We start from the raw sequence: 16,741 nt of genomic DNA on the forward strand, positions 1-16,741 counted from the left end.
TGTATATATATATACATATATACATATATATACACATATACACTGACAGAAGTATGATATACTGACAGAAGGAGATAAACCAGCAATTGTAGTTAGAAATTAACGTCTCACTCAAAAACTGACAGATCTATAGATAAAAACAAGCAAGTTGTAAAGGATTTAAATTAATCTATGAGCTTGGATTAACATATATGGTGCATAAATATATTAAAAGTTAACCAAACAAGTGAAAAACATGTAATTTTTTGAAAAGAGAAAAGTAGTCCACATATTAATTTCCATGTAAAAGGAAACAGTTAGTTCCAACTAACCAACGCTTTGGATATTATATTCCCCAATCACAATGTGATAAAAGTACATATGTAATAAATGTAATAAAAATACATTTTTTATTACACAATGTAATAAAAATACATGATAAAAGGATATCTTAAAAAATCCTTTATCTCTAAAGCTGAAGGAGACACCAGTAAATAATCCATAGGTTAAAGAATAACTGGTAAGGACTTTTTTTAATGCAGAGAAGAAAATGTCATAAAAATACAGAACAAAAACAGCTTAGTAATTAGAGGAAAATGTAATACTAAATAAGGTATCATAAAATAATAATTACTAGAAACAGATTAGGCAAATGGTTAGCTGAACAATTTGGAAAAGAAAGAGCAACAGACTACACCCATAAAACAGGAAGAAATGGTCAGAAAACTATGACATTGAAACAAACCAAAAGAGAGAGAGAGAACAAAAAAAAGAAGAAAAGAAAACCAGAAGTGTTTTTTTTATATGAATATACACGCAGACAATGGCAAGATGGAGAGGAAGTAGAGAGGTTAAAAATCAAAAGATACACTTGAAACTAATATTACACTGTATGTTAAAAAAAGCAAATAAGAATGAAAAAGGAGAAATAATTATAAATTTAAAAAGAAATTTAAAATGTAATAAAATGTTATAAAGTAATACATTTGAAATCACATGATATACTTTTGCATATTATAAGATTAAAAACTGGCAGAAAAGTAATACAGTCTTGAATAAATTAATAACAATTAAATTTAATAACACTCAATCAATTTCTCTGTCTTCCCACTAAACTAAAGAGATCCTGGTCAAAAAAAATTCTATAGGTGAATTTGATCAAATTTTCAAGCTACATATAATCCATGTATTATTACAAATTCTTTCAGAAAACATAGAAGGAAACATTGACCAAGTCATTTTAAAAGACTACTGTAAACTTGATTTCAAAACCAGATAATGAAAGTACATTAAAAAAGAAAGACATTAGTCTGTAACTCTTATAAACAAAGATACAAAGTTCTGATTAAGATAATAGCTAAATATAATCCAGAGTTAAATAATAATAATATTAATGTATCATGATAAACAGCAGTTACCCTGGGAAAGCAAGACTCTTAATCTCAGAAAAATCTGTCAGTCTAATTCATCCCTTTAATATGTTAAAGAAGAAATAGTCACGTGATCATTTCATAGATGCAGAAAGATTATTAGAGAAGCTTCACTCTTCATGTTTGATGCAGACTCTCAGAAAATCAAGCATAAAACAGATCGTTCTTAACTTGATAAAGCCAATGTAACAAATCCAAGAAAAGCCACATCACATTAAGGCAGAAATTTAGATGCAACGTCCAGAAGACCAAAATAAGACAAGGAAGATCATTATATCTCTACTGTTCCATACAACACTAGATATTTTCCCCACTGCATTAAGTCATATCATACACACACAGAATAGAGACTGTAAGTATTGGTAGAGAAGAGGCAAAAATGTTATTATTTACAAATGATATATGATCAACTACATGAAAAACCCAAAAGAATCAATAAACTATACAATCCAGTGGTAAAATTAAGTAGAAGGCCAAAGGCATGAACAGTTTTCAAAACTCAATAACATTATTCTAAACTATAAATAATTAGTTGGGAAAGTAAAAAATAAATAAATAAATAAATAAATAAATAAATAAATAAATAAATAAAGGAGATACAATTCATAATAGTAACAACTTCTATATGGGAATTAAACCATAAAGAGTCAATTCGCTTCTAAAGAAGAAATGAGTTAAACCAAAAAAGAACATAAAAAGATGATTATGTGAAGATAATGACCATGAATCTATACAGAATGACTTAATATTTTAAAGGTGTGAGTGCTCTCCAAATTAATCTACAAGTCCCAAAAAATTCTCATCAAAACGTGACCAAAAGTTTTTTAGAAATTAAAGAAACTTATTCTACATGCATAAGTAGTTCTAAATGCAACTTAGGAGCTCATGCAATATTGCGGCAGAGGGAAGCAGCAAACTAGGACTTACTGCCCTAGCAGGTAGTAAGACATTTTTTTTCAATATATGAAATTTATTGTCAAATTGGTTTCCATACAACACCCAGTGCTCATCCCGAAAGATGCCCTCTTCAATACCCATCACCCACCCTCCCCTCCCTCCCACCCCCCATCAACCCTCAGTTTGTTCTCAGTTTTTAAGAGTTTCTTATGCTTTGGCTCTCTCCCACTCTAACCTCTTTTTTTTTTATTCCCCTCCCCCATGGGTTTCTGTTAAGAAGACATAGTGATAAAACTACGGAAGTACCAGCAGCCCAGAACAGACAGAAAACCAGTGGAATAGACCAAAAAGTAGAAACAGGTCCGGTAAAGGTGGCATTGTCCACCAGTAAAGACGGTGTGGCTTATTTAGTGATTGCCTTGGGAAAACTGATACATTTTACAGAGGAAAATAAACTTCATTGAAATAAAGACTTGAATGTAATAGGTTGGCCAGAATGCAAATAGTAGATTAAGAAATCATGATTGTGACCTGTGGGCGGAGGAAAGTTTCTTAAACTAGAGCCCCAAACCACAAACCACAAAATCACGACACCCCAAACTGATGCATTCTGTGCAATAAAAGGAATGGAAGACAATGTTAGCATACTGGTGAGAGACTGGGAAAAGATATATTTAGAATCCTAAACTATTAAGTGATTACTAGCTAATCTACAATCTAGAAAGAGCTTCTACAAATTGACAAGAAAAAGACAGGAAGCCTGTTTTAAACATGGGAAAAGAATATAGGATATGCACAAAAGGGTAAACCCAGATAGCTAACAAGTATTTGAAGAAATTCTCACAATGTTTAGAGTTCACAAAAATGCAAATTAAATAAAAAAGGGAAGAGCACCTAATGGTTTTCGGTTTGGCAATAAAAACACAGAAAACACCAAACATTGGTTGTAATGTGGGAAATTCGTGCTCTTGCTTGAAATGTAAACAATCATGGATGTTCTGGAGAACAATATGAATGTACTCACTAAAATTAAGGATATGTATTCACTATGACAGAGCATTTCACTCCTGGAAGAATATTCTCAATGCCCTCTAATAAGTCCATGAGAAACAAGAGACACTGTACATTTGTTTGTATCCATCACTAGGTGAAAGATATTTAAATTTTGGTGATCACCACGGAATGATAGGCAGCTTGCAGAAGCCATGAACTAAATGCACAGAGTATGATGAATAAATGTTTTTAAAAATGTGTCTTAAAAGAAGGTAAGAAAGAGAATAAGATCTACTCTATTTTTTAATGTTTATTTATTTTTGAAGGAGAGAGAGAGAGAGACAGAGCGTGAGTGGGGGAGGGGCACAGAGCCAGGGAGACACAATTAAAAGCAGGCTCCAGGCTCTGACCTGGCAGCACAGAGCCCGAAGCAGGGCTTGAGCTCACAAACTGTGAGATCATGACCTGAGCAGAAGTGGGCCACTTAACCGACTGAGCCACCCCGGTGCTCCAAGACCTATTATTTTTGTAAATTAAAGCCCATATATGCACATAAATTATACAACACACTACATAAATCTTACTAGACATAAAACATCCCTTTCTAATTTCCAAACACATGCTTTTGCAAAAAGATATGGCATGGATGTTAGAGTCAATGTGGGATTATAGAAAGAAAGTGGGGATCAGTGATGAAAATTTTGAAGGGAAAATAACATAAACCAAAGAGGACCTCTCAAAGAGCAGTTAGTAGAGTATGCCGTTAGTTGAGTCATCTGCTAAACTCAACTAAAGAAAGATCTTCATCAAAAGATTAAAAAAGAAAGAAAGGGGCACCTGGGTGGCGCAGTCGGTTAAGCGTCCGACTTCAGCCAGGTCATGATCTCGCGGTCCGTGAGTTCGAGCCCCGCGTCGGGCTCTGGGCTGATGGCTCAGAGCCTGGAGCCTGTTTCCAATTCTGTGTCTCCCTCTCTCTCTGCCCCTCCCCTGTTCATGCTCTGTCTCTCTCTGTCCCAAAAATAAGTAAACGTTGAAAAAAAAAATGTAAAAAAAAAAAAAAAGAAAGAAAGAAAATTGAGGGAATCACTAGAAAGCATAAAGAACAGCAGAAAGAATAAATATGCCATTATGGCAAAAAATATAAATGAATTAAGCCCAACCACGAAGAGATAAGTGCTTGGTTTAGAGGTTTTAAGTAAAAAGATAAAAAGTGTCCAAATATAAGATGTTTTCAAAAGTACACCTACCAAAAAATATAGTGAAAATTTAAAAAGAAAATGTACCAAGTAATATTAGGCCAACAATAAAGGAAGTGCACTAAAGTTACAATGTTGATATTCAAATCAATTTTTTTAAAAAAAGAATATTTTATTTAAATAAAGGTTGTAATCCATACTACCTCTTCCTCAGTCTTAAGGAAGCTATTAAAATAGGTATTGTAGTTAAAAAAAAAGTGACAATCAGGGGTGCCTGGGTGGCTCAGGCAGTTAAGCATCTGACTTCAGCTCAGGTCACGATCTCGCGGTTTGTGAGTTAGAGTCCCACATCGGGTTCTTTGCTGACAGCTCCGAGCCTGGAGCCTGTTTCAGATTTCGGTGTCTCCCTCTCTCTCTGCCCTTCCCCTGCTCATGTGCTGTCTCTCTCTCTCTCTCTCTCAAAAATAAATAAAAGCATTAAAAAATTTTTTTAAGTGGCAATCAGAATGTATAAAATGAAATCAAATTGTAGACTTAAATGCTTTCAGTCATAAAAAAAAAAAAGGAACGAACAAAGTACCTTATTAAAATTTTAGAAAAAATATACCAGAAGAAAATACATGAAAAAGTTAAAATAAATAGGAGCACCTGGGTGGCTCAGTGGGTTGAGCGTCTGACTTCTGCTTAGGTCATGATCTTGCAGTTCACAGTTTCGAGCTCTGCATCAGGCTCTCTGCTGTCAGCGCAACTGTCTCCCTCTCTCTCTGTCCCTCCCCCACTCACTCTCTCTCTCTCTCTCAAATTAAGTAAACTTTTAAAAAAAGATAAAATACATAATACATAAACAAGAAAACAAAAATAATCATATTAAAACTAAATTAGCACTTCTTGGACACTGCAAAGCACTCTGTCTCATGAGATGGGTGTCACATAATGCAACAGTCCTTTAATGTAGGAGCTGTGTTCTTATCATAGATGACAAACAGATTTCTAAAGTTTAAGCCAATTATCCTAGGTCATACAATTAAGAATTGTTAGAGATGTCAACTTGGTCTCTCTTAAAGGGGAAGCAAGAGGTCATAACCACTAATTTATTGTGTATAATTGATAAGTAAGTTTTAAAACTGAGTATTTTAGGGGTGCCTGGGTGGCTCAGTTGGTTCAACGTCCAACTTCAGCTCAGGTCATGATCTCACAGTTTGTGAGTTCAAGCCCGGCATCAGGCTCTCTGTTGTGGCTGTCAGTGTGGAGCCCACTTCAGATTCTTTATCTCCCTCTCTGCCCCTCCCCTGCACGTGCACTCTCTCTCTCTCCCTCTCTAAAACACAAATAAACATTAAAAAAAAAAAAAACTAAGTATTTTTAAATACTATTTAAAAGGAGAAAAAAATCAGGGTGCCTGGGTGGCTCAGTTGGTTAAGCATCCGATTTGATGTCAGTTCAGGTCATGATCTCATGGTTCGTGAGCTCAAGCCCTGCATTAGGCTCTGTGCTGACAGTGTGGAGCCTGCTTGGGATTCTCTCTCTCCCTCTCTCTCTCTGCCCCTCCCCTTCTTGTGCTTTCTCTCCCTCTCTCTCTGTCAAAACAAATAAATACAATATATATAAAATATAGCTAGGTTTAAAATAAGTTAGACTTGTTTCAACCAGATGAAGGTAAATATTTGGGTGTGAAGAAGGCTTAAGACTAGCTCTTAAGATGGAACATAAAGGGATAAGGTTAAGAAATCTGACTATTTAAAAAATTAATTTCTGTTTGCCAAAAACTACATACCATATTAAGTCAAATGACAAATTATGAAAATATTTGCAGTATACTTAATCTAAAGGTTAATGTATTTAAAATATAAAGAGGTCTTACCAATAAGGTACAAATACATTTAGAAGTAGAAAAATATAGGTAAATCATATGTGCAAGAAAAGATTCAATGAAGACATAATGGCCAGACAACAGATGAAAAATCTCAATTTACCAGTAATTAAGAACTGCACTGTATTAAAACATAAAATGCTTTTATTATCAAATTGGCAATATTAAATAAGGATAGTTTTGGAAAGAGAATAGAGAAGTTGACATTTCCATAAATGGCAAAACCATTCTTTGGGATTATTGATCAACGGAAATAAAAAGACTTTTGAAAAGACTTCAAAGTGATTAGTAGTTCTACTTCTCGAAATTGAACCTAAAGAAATAATCAAGGATGTACATAAATATTTATGTCTACTTCTGCATAGTTTATCATGGCAAATATACATGTACCTGCTATTGTCACAATATATAGATGGAAAATAAACAGTTTATAAAACTGTGGTCTCAGTGTATCAGGTTCTTTGGTTGTGAACACAAACACCAGTGTTGGCTCGGGCCTTTACAGACTGGGCAGTAAGAGAGACCAGACAAAGAAGTCCAGGAAGCAGGATAAGACATAAGACTGGAAATAGGGCAGGGAACTGTCTTTCCCATCTTGTCTATCAAGACAAATGAGCTCCAAATGTTTTATATTCCCACCCCCATCCCACACATCTTTCTGTCAATTCACTTAGGATCCAAAGTCCCTGGAGAAAGAGACTAATTGTTCTGTTTTGAGTCAACTGCCAGTCCTTGGTTGGGGAAGGAAGAGGCTTCTTGATTTATGATCTCATCAAGACTATACACGATGGTGAGGTGATATTGAAATAGGAAATGGGAAGTTATTATAAAGGGAAATAAATGCTAACTGAATCCAAATAATCACAAATATCTGTTATTTATAATTTCACTCCAAATATGTAATGCACTGCAAATATGCACTAGTGTATATGTGCTGTACATACATAGGGAAAGTACTAGAATATTAGTAACATAATATTAATAATGATCTTTAAATGTCAGATTATGGTTGAATTTTATTCTCTTGGTTAAAAGTTTTCTAAACTTTTAACAATAAGAACCTCATTGTTTTTGTATTGAAAAATAAAAACAATAGATTTTAAAACAGCTGGCAAGCTATGACTGAAGAGATTTCCTTTAGCTGATTTTTAAACATTATATTAACTAAACGGGACTATATTCTTATCCTAAATATTGATATGTGTTGAAATATATAAACTGAAATACATAAACATAAAACACAAATTTTTCTTGCTTTACATGAAATATCTCATCGAGTCTCCTCTTGGTGCTGCAGGATGAATTTTAAAGACAGACTCCTGAAAATGCCACATTGCGCTGAGGAAATTGCTTCAGTTTTGTGTAAGATTGGGACTGGATGTCACTATCTAACTAATAATTTTCTAGTTCCTGACAATGAATTCTACAGAGAGATCATCTGTCTGCTGCTCTGTTCTACAGAGAGCCCTGCATATCACAGCCAAGAACTCAAACTTCCACATATCTGGTCATAAAGTTCTTGGAAAATCTCCATTTTACATGAATGTGATTTAGTTTTTACTGCATTAGGATGTTGAATTCTGAATCTACTTGTTCATAACGCAACCCCAAGCTCAAAGTGATTAGGCTCAAAATCAAAGACAGGACACATGTAATACCAATTGCTATTAATTTTATAAGTGACTTGCCTCAAGTTCAAGTTCTTCAGTGATCACAGTTTAATAACGGAAGGACATAACAAGCAGGATGTATGATTAGAATTTTCAAAATTTTAGCAAGAAGTGCTAATACTTCTATTCTTCCATTATTGGCAGAATAATCAATGCATTGTATGTATAAATCTATGTTTCCCAGGATTTTGCTCCTCTCAAATTCTGATATCTTGAACAAATGCAATATTCATTGAAAACAATTGTTTTCAATTCCCAGAGATTAGATCCAATGGTATATGAGCACAATTACCAACATAAAAATGTTCTCTTTCCATGATTGTACTAAGTGGTAGCGCCCAAATAAAGGGTAAAGAACACGTAAAAGTCCACACCATTTATCTACTTTCCAGAAAGTTCCAGAACTAAAATGAACTATTCAGTCATCGATTTTAAAGTGGCTGATAAGCAGTCAAATAACTTGTGAATGTTATAATGCAAAAATGATTTTAGTATCTTTCAGATGGAATTGGCTCAGGGCCTTGAGGCATAACTTAGTAAATGCCACTTTATTAGCCTTAATTTGTTAATGTGGTCTCCAAAAATATTTAGTAATAACTGAAGTGCTCTAAAGAATTACTCAAGTAGATGTCTCAATGAAATAAAGAAGGAAGGGAAGATATAAAGTATCAGAGGAAGCATAAGAAAAGACCACAATTAATGTATGTTAATAAATATAAATTAGCACTGTGAAAATTGGGGGTGGGGGGGCTTAATCAATCAATATTTGCCATTAAAACCTTTCCAGAAACTTAATTTTGACTGAGGTGTTGGCAGTAGAAAGGAGGATGTTTGGAAAAGTTAAGGTAGAATTGAATTTAAAGTTTGTTTTTTGTTTGTTCTATAATGATGTGTACGACTACAACTTTAAAGGCAGTCTAAATAGTATGAAAAACATTTCAAGCATTTAGTGACTGAGAAGAAAAAAGAGAATATGGTCATCTATTGAGTTTCTTTGTACGAGTGACATATGATGTAATAAATAATTTTGTCAGCTTTTATTTAGAGCTTTTCTTTGAATTTTTCTAAACTGAATTTTTCAAATTGAGTCTGTAAATTGTCAGCACATGTAAGCAATTGATTTGCATTTATCAAATATCCAAATCTAGAAACAATGTAAGATTTTTTATAAGTATTTATTTTTGAGAGAGAGAGTGGGAGAGGGGCAAAGAGAAAGAATCCCAAGCTGGCTCTGAGCTGTCAGCACAGAGCCTGATGGGGAGCTCACACTCACAAATCGTGAGATCATGACCTGAGCCAAACCAAGAGACACTTAACTGACTGAGCCACCCAGGCACCCCAATGTAAGACTTTTTTGAAGCAAATTTATTTTTGTTCCTAATGTAAAAGTGTTGACTTGAATAAATTAAAATTCACTTTGCCTATTTCCATGTTCTCTGAAAATACTGATTGATATATTTAATAACAGGACTCTAGTCCCTTAAATACACAGGAATTGGTCTTTGTAGAGCCAATCAGAGTCAAATTAATCAAAATAATGAGAGAAGTTTATAGCATTTTTGTGAAAAATTTTTTCCAATGTTAGATAATAAAGCAACTCTCTTTTCTCATTTTATAAATCGATGCATTCTCAATGCAGAAATTTGTTATTTGTTATATTAAGTAATCTCAGCTTTAATGAGCATTTGCCAGACTCTACAATGATGCTCAGAGGAGTAACATTCAGCAGCTGTATTTCTGTTACTGTAGTAAAAAATCCCAAGCTTTTCCAACATGTCTAGTTTATTCTGCTTGCCTATTCACCAAAGAGGACAGCCAGATATGTCTCCTCTGGGGCATTTGGCCCTCTTTCAGATTATCAGCTCCAAAGGTTAGATAATCAGGGCTAGAGGGGAAGGAATTTTATCCTTTATTCTGAAACCACAAGTAAGATCTCCAGCCAGTTTATGTCTGAGTTCAATAGTCTTACAAGGCTGTTGGGGAAAAATCAAGTTGTTGATTTAGTAAAAGGCGATGCTCTCTCTAACCATTTCATTTTATTATTTTTGATTTGATGGGTAGTGAATGATGCTCATGTCCTTCTTTTACTTCTATAACTATTGATTTTAATAACATTTATACAACACAACATATCATGTTAAATATTTTGTGAAATCCTAAATTGTTGAGTATTAAATGTGCTAAAAATCTTAATTTTTGCTAAAATCACAAGAGTCCTGTTCTTAAATTTGGAAAACAATTGAAGCAGTAGGACACCTCCTACCCTCTTTTTTTGAGTAAAGGCCAGATTAGCATGGTTGGGGTGAAAAGGTCAGCAGAGAGAGTCATCCTTTTTGTCAATATGCAAATGAAAAGCTGCCTCATCAGAAAGATACAGCTTGATGGACCAATGAACTCCACCATTATTGTGCCACCAGATATGTTCACAGTTGAAAGATGGTCTCTGAAAATGCGAACACCTTCCTAATGTTCTCAAAAGCTGCATTTACTTCTTTGATAAGGAGTTTAAATAGTGTTGTCACACACCGTGCCAAGATTAGTAGGAACTGCCGAATCTACATTGCATACCACACATTTCTGACGGTCAAAGTTACCAAAAGACACATGAGAAACATTTGGAAGTTGAAGCCTCACATCTTCAAGTTCAGAATTATGAAGGGGGTAACAAAAGTAACATTATGGACCATATTTTGTCTTTGCAGAAGATGTCTTAGAAATCACTTTAGACATAGGTATGTATTTTCAAGAACTTAAAATCACAGAATCCTAAAGCTGCAATCAGCAAGATCAGAAAGTTCAGCCAGGAATACTTTACCAGCATCATAAAATACAAACAACATACAGAAGTTCTAACTGAAGCATGCATGCCCTCTTTCACTAGTAATATTTACCATAAAACATTAAAATTGTATCTAGTAGGGGTGTCTGGGTGGCTCAGTCAGTTGAGCATCCTATTTTGGCTCAGGTCATGATCTCGCAGCTCATGAGTTCGAGCCCCGCATCGGGCTCTGTGCTGACAGCTCGGAGCCTGGAGCCTGCTTCAGATTCTGTGAGCCTCTCTTTCTCTGCCGCTAACCCACTCACATTCTGTCTCTGTCTCTCTCAAAAATAAATAAACATTTAAAAAATGCTTGAAATTGTATCTAGTAGAAGTGATTAAGTATGAGTCCTTTTGTGACAATTCACCTGTTCCTTGGAGTTGTAGACAGATTACGATGTTGTTTATTAATAGTAGACTCTGCAAGCATGAGCAATTCTAATCAAATTAAAGTTTATAGTGGTTAATAAATCACATTCAGTAGTAGGTACATTGTTATTATCACATGAAAAGCCAACAGGATGCACCAGTTTACATAAATGACTATTAATTTTATGCAGTTAAGCCTTAAATTTCCATTTTCCTCTTTTTTCACTGTATTTCTCTCCTTTCCATAATCAGGATCAAGGTGGGGAGCAAACCACTTAGTTCTCTCTTCATTGTAGATCCTTTTCCCACAGACACATGTTAAAATAAAAGGTCAGGGGTCTGACCTTTGGCCCCTGGCTGCTGGTCTCTGAACTCTTTCCATCACTCTTTCACCTCTCCAGACCTCTCTCAAACTCCAGGAACACACTGGGTCCTCAAATAGCTCATTCAATCTCTCCTTCTGCACCCCAACCTGGAATGGCTTCTCTAATCAAATATCAAAACCACAAGGATGCTTTATACCTTTGGGTAAAATTCTCAATTCTATTTTTTAACTATAAAGTGGATAATGACATTAGAAGATATAAGATTCGTCATGACTCATGAATAAATCAGATACCTTTGTATGATATGACTTAAAAAGAACCTTTGTGTGATATGACTTCATTGGTTAATAGAAGAAAGATCCTGACAAATATCTCCTTCATAAGGCGGCTGGTATCTGAATTTTCTTTAAAGGAGAAAAAGCTATCCCTTCAATAAATTAGATTTTAAAGACTAAAAATAGTACTACAAAGCAACAAGACAACTGATTCAGGTCAAAATCTCTTTCCTGAAGGGAGTAGGAGAGCAAAAGGAATACCAGGAGGGTGTCTAAATCAGAGGAGACCACTGGCATTAAGATGGGATCTCTGGAAAATTCTTGGTTCATGACAGCCCAGTTTAACATCAACCATGTTTAACACAGAAATGCATATTTATATATGCCATTTGTTTCAGTGGGAATAGTAGTTCTGAACCATATTTACAAAGCCACTCAATATATTTTATGTTTCCAAAATACCTACTATGTGTCAGTAGATCCCAACAGCTGAGGATGAATAAATCAAGTTATATATGTTTAGGGATTCAGAGTCTGGTGGAAATGCCACGTTTTAAAAATAAATAAGGTCAAAACAAAGTGATAGTATAGTGCTGTCTGTAACATGAAAATATTACGGGGAAAAATGTGATGAAATTTGCCTTACTAAGGTGAAAGAAGCTAACAGAGGAGGTGCTGTTTGAAATCATGTATCCATTCAACAAATATTTATTGGGCACCTACAAATATCTGGAAAGAACCAATAGATGCAGAAATTATAATTGTAGACAATACAGGCAAAAATCTCTACCTTCATGGTACATGTATCCCAGTGGATGAGGCAGCAATTAATCAAGATAAGTAATATATGGTTGTATGTACCAAGTGAGAATGAAGGCCAAAACAGAGAAGGAAATGAAATGTTGGAGGGGATATTTTTGAAAAGGTGTTCGTGAATGGCGTCCTTGAGAAAATGAGTTACGAATAAAGACGTGGTAGGGGAGAAATTTACCAGGTAAATGAGGGTTTGGAGTAAACATCTGAGACAGAAAAAAGAACATGTGTAAAGGCATGGAGGCTTATAAGTATAATCTACGTTTAGGATTATAGCAAGTTGTGGGGGTGAATTGCGTGTGCGTGGTGTAGGTGTGTGTGCACCTGTGTGCGTGTGCATGTGCACTTGTCAAGTTAATAAAATAGTAAAAGAGAGGCTGGATTGAGACCAACGTATGAGAAACCTATTCACCGGGCTAGGAAATTTGAACTTTATTAGGACAATGGGACCATATCACAAGCTTTTAAGCAAGGAGATGCTAAGATTTCACCGTGGAATAGGTTGGCTGCAGTAATGTCTCTGTGTCTTTGGGGCATGGCTAGCATTAAATTGTATGTAACCCCAAACAAACCAATATCTTTACATGTAATTATTATAGGTTTTCAGTGCACTCATATATGATTTTATTTTGGATGTAGAAGCCAATGAGCAGAACCATTGATGTGCAAGAGTAGAGGACCACATGAGAAGGTGATATTACAACTAAAACAGATGGTAAATTCAAGCTACAGAAAATAAGGGCATCTTCTTATGAAAAGAAGAAGATGGCTGGGCGGTGAAAAATGTTGGTCTGGTCCATTAAGTGTTATACATATAAATATTAGGATTTTCAATTGTAACTACCTGCTCTTTTGTGGTTGTTGTTTTAAGTAGCAGCTCAAAGGCTGATATGCAGAACTCTACTAGGTTCCAAGCCTATTTCAAGAAGTCCACAAAGTCAAAACTATCTTTATAGTAATACTATGAAGCCATTTGCCTTTTCACTGTGCAGACATTTGAACACACAGTGAGAAAGCCGTGGTTCTGGCACCTTAGTGTGAATCAAGGCAATGGCACTCAACTGTACAAGCAATCACTTGATCACTGTAGTCTTCATGGCCACATACCCATGTAGAAAGAAAATAAAAACCAATTTCACTTAAGAATCACTTTGAGTAAGCATTAATTTCACTAAATCTCTACCCTTAAGCACACATTTTTTTTTATATTGTGTGTGATGAAAATTGGACTTGGACGTAAAAGTATTTCTGCCTATGTATGTTAGTGGTCTTAAGGAAAAAAGTATTTCTGCTTACGTATGTTAGTGGTCTTAGTGGTTCAGTTTGTGTTGCAAACTGAACTAGTTGCTTTTTTAACAGAACACCGTCTCTACTTGAGAAGGACTGACAATGATTGTTCAGACTTGAGTATCTGACAAACATTTTCTTGAAAGGAAACAAAATGAACCTGTTAACTTCCAGGGAAAAAACCCTGTTAGGATCTGTTCCTGCTGATAAAATTTGAATTGTTAAACAAAAATTAGTATTTTGGAAAAACATAAATCTACCACCTTGAGCTTGACACCTTCTCAATACTTAAGATTCTTCTGATAAGATTGGTGATGATATTTAAAAAACTGATCTGTTGATACTGTATAAAGGTTATTTGAAAGTACTATATACATCCATAAGCCAATTATTTCCCAAAAGGTTAATGACCATGATGTATCATTGGCTACAGGCAAGGATAGAATATCCATTCAAAGAGCTAGACAGACAAATGGATTTTACTGTGACAGTATAAACAAATAACTATTGTGGTTTCAGATTCCTTATTGCAACCAACCTTTAACAAAGTATCAGTTGTCTGGGGCATCCGGGTGGCTCAGTCATGACTTCAGCTCAGGTTATGGTCTTGTGGTTCCCGAGTTCGAGCCCTGCATTGGGCTCTCTACTGTCTTCTATCCCTCTCATTCTCTTCCGCTCCCCTACGTGCACATGCTCGCTCTCTATCTCTCTTTCTTTCTCTCTCAAAAATGAATAAACAGTTTAAAAAAAAAGAAACTATTAGTTGTGGATTTGGGGTGTATATCAAATAAGAATATCTACAATTATCTGAGGAGGCATTGAAATTTTATTCCTTTTGCTAAACTACACATCTGAGTGAGGCTATATTTTGCTTAGATACTTTAAATAGAACAACATAGTGCAATAGATTCAATGGGGAATCAGGTGTGGGAATCTAGCTGTCTTTTATTAAGCTGGATGTTAAAGAGATTGGCAAAAATGTAAAACAACTCCAACTCTCTCACTATCTTTTAAGGGAAGTATAATTATTTTTCACAAGATTGTGGCTTATTTAATAGGTCTACCATTATGTTAAAATGAATTAATGAACACAGACTTTTAAACATTTCTCAGTTTTAATTTAAAATATGTAATATACTGACAAATATAACAAAATGGTGTAAGGGTGTCAGATTTAGTAAATAAAACTACAGGATGCACAGTAAATTTGAATTTCAGATAAGCAATCAATAGCTGTTAATATACATATGTCTCATGTAATATTTGGGACAAACTTATGCTAATAAATTATTCATTGTTAATCTGAAATTCAAATTATACCACACATCCTATATTTTATCTGGCAGGTCTACTTGTGTGTTCTCAATGATTTTTGAGTGTAAAGAGGTTCTAAGGCCCAAAGGTTTGAAAACCACTGCTTAAATGCATTCAGTAGCTCATTCATTTTGCTTCCTTTTCCTCTACTTAGAATTAAGTCTTCACTATAATTCCTTTCAGTGTCTTGTTAGTTCTAAAAAGAATGGCTATTGGACAGTATGTTGTTTATAGTTGGTCCCAACCAGGTTATTCATCTCTATATGTTTTGTTCCAGTAGAAAATTAATGTGTCATAGTAACAGAATTGGTAAACATCGTAAGTTTTATAGTTTATTTCATGGATAGCAATTACGGACACAAACACATTGGGAGAAATCATGATGGAGATGCTGTCATGAAGATACTAAGTAATGGTTGAAATTGCTCCTGCACTTATTTTATATAGATTCTCTTATTTTATGTAGATTCTCTTTTTTGTACAACAATAGAAAAATTTGAGAATTACACAAGTGTTCCAGGAGGGTCTAATATGTAGTGCTTCTCGGAGATACATCATCAATTTTTCATCTAATGTTTACGAGTACCTTGCCTGTCTTGGATAGATTACATGTCATATTTGCACTGAAAATAATAGCACTTAGTAGTACGTGTGGAAAACAATAGCCTCTGAAATGTGTTACAATTTAAAATGTGTTACAATTTAAAATTGTGTAAATTGAACCCAAATTCATGAAACAAGTTAGTCCTGTATGTTAACCCATAGAAATTATATCTATGAAGGAATCCGTGGCCTCTTAGGGCTTTTTGATTTTTTAGAAAAGTGAAATCCAGAGTACCATGAAAGTCCTTAAGTAGTACAGCCCTGACAAAACAAATCTTATTCCTAAAAATAAAAAAGTGCATCTCAAATAAAATTAAATCTGTTTAAAAATGTAATCCAAACTTTGTATGTGTACAGAAAAAAATGTAATACACTTACAGAAACACTGACCTGAGTTATCTCAAGAGATTAGGATTATAGGGAATGTTTGATTTCTATTTTGTATGCTTCTATAAATGATATTTACATCTTTGGATTATACTTAAAATGAAAACAAATCAATAAAGATAATAATGCATTTAAAAAACTATCTTATTGGGGCACCTGGGTGTCTCAGTCAGTTAAGCATCCAACTCTTGATTTTGGCTCAAGTCATGATCTAAATAAAAAGAAGATACCAAAACTTCAAGAATTTGCAGAAATCTGCTAACTACAGAGAGTTGGAAATTTTGAGAAAAGTGTATTCATTCCTAAGTAGTACAAGCTATACTCCTGTGAAAGAATATTGGTTGGAGAGACTTAAAATTGTATGATTTACTGAACATTAAGCAAACTTGACTGTAAGGTGATCTCCTATTTTCCAAAGAGAAGTTCCTAAAGAGTGTGTGTGTGTGTGTGTGTGCGCGCGCGTGTGCTTTTTTTGCTGGCTTGTTTACTTGTTTTTGACAGAGAGAGAGAGACA

The sequence above is a fragment of the Acinonyx jubatus genome, chromosome C2, assembly GCF_027475565.1.
Source record: "Acinonyx jubatus isolate Ajub_Pintada_27869175 chromosome C2, VMU_Ajub_asm_v1.0, whole genome shotgun sequence".
Lineage (NCBI taxonomy): Eukaryota > Metazoa > Chordata > Mammalia > Carnivora > Felidae > Acinonyx > Acinonyx jubatus.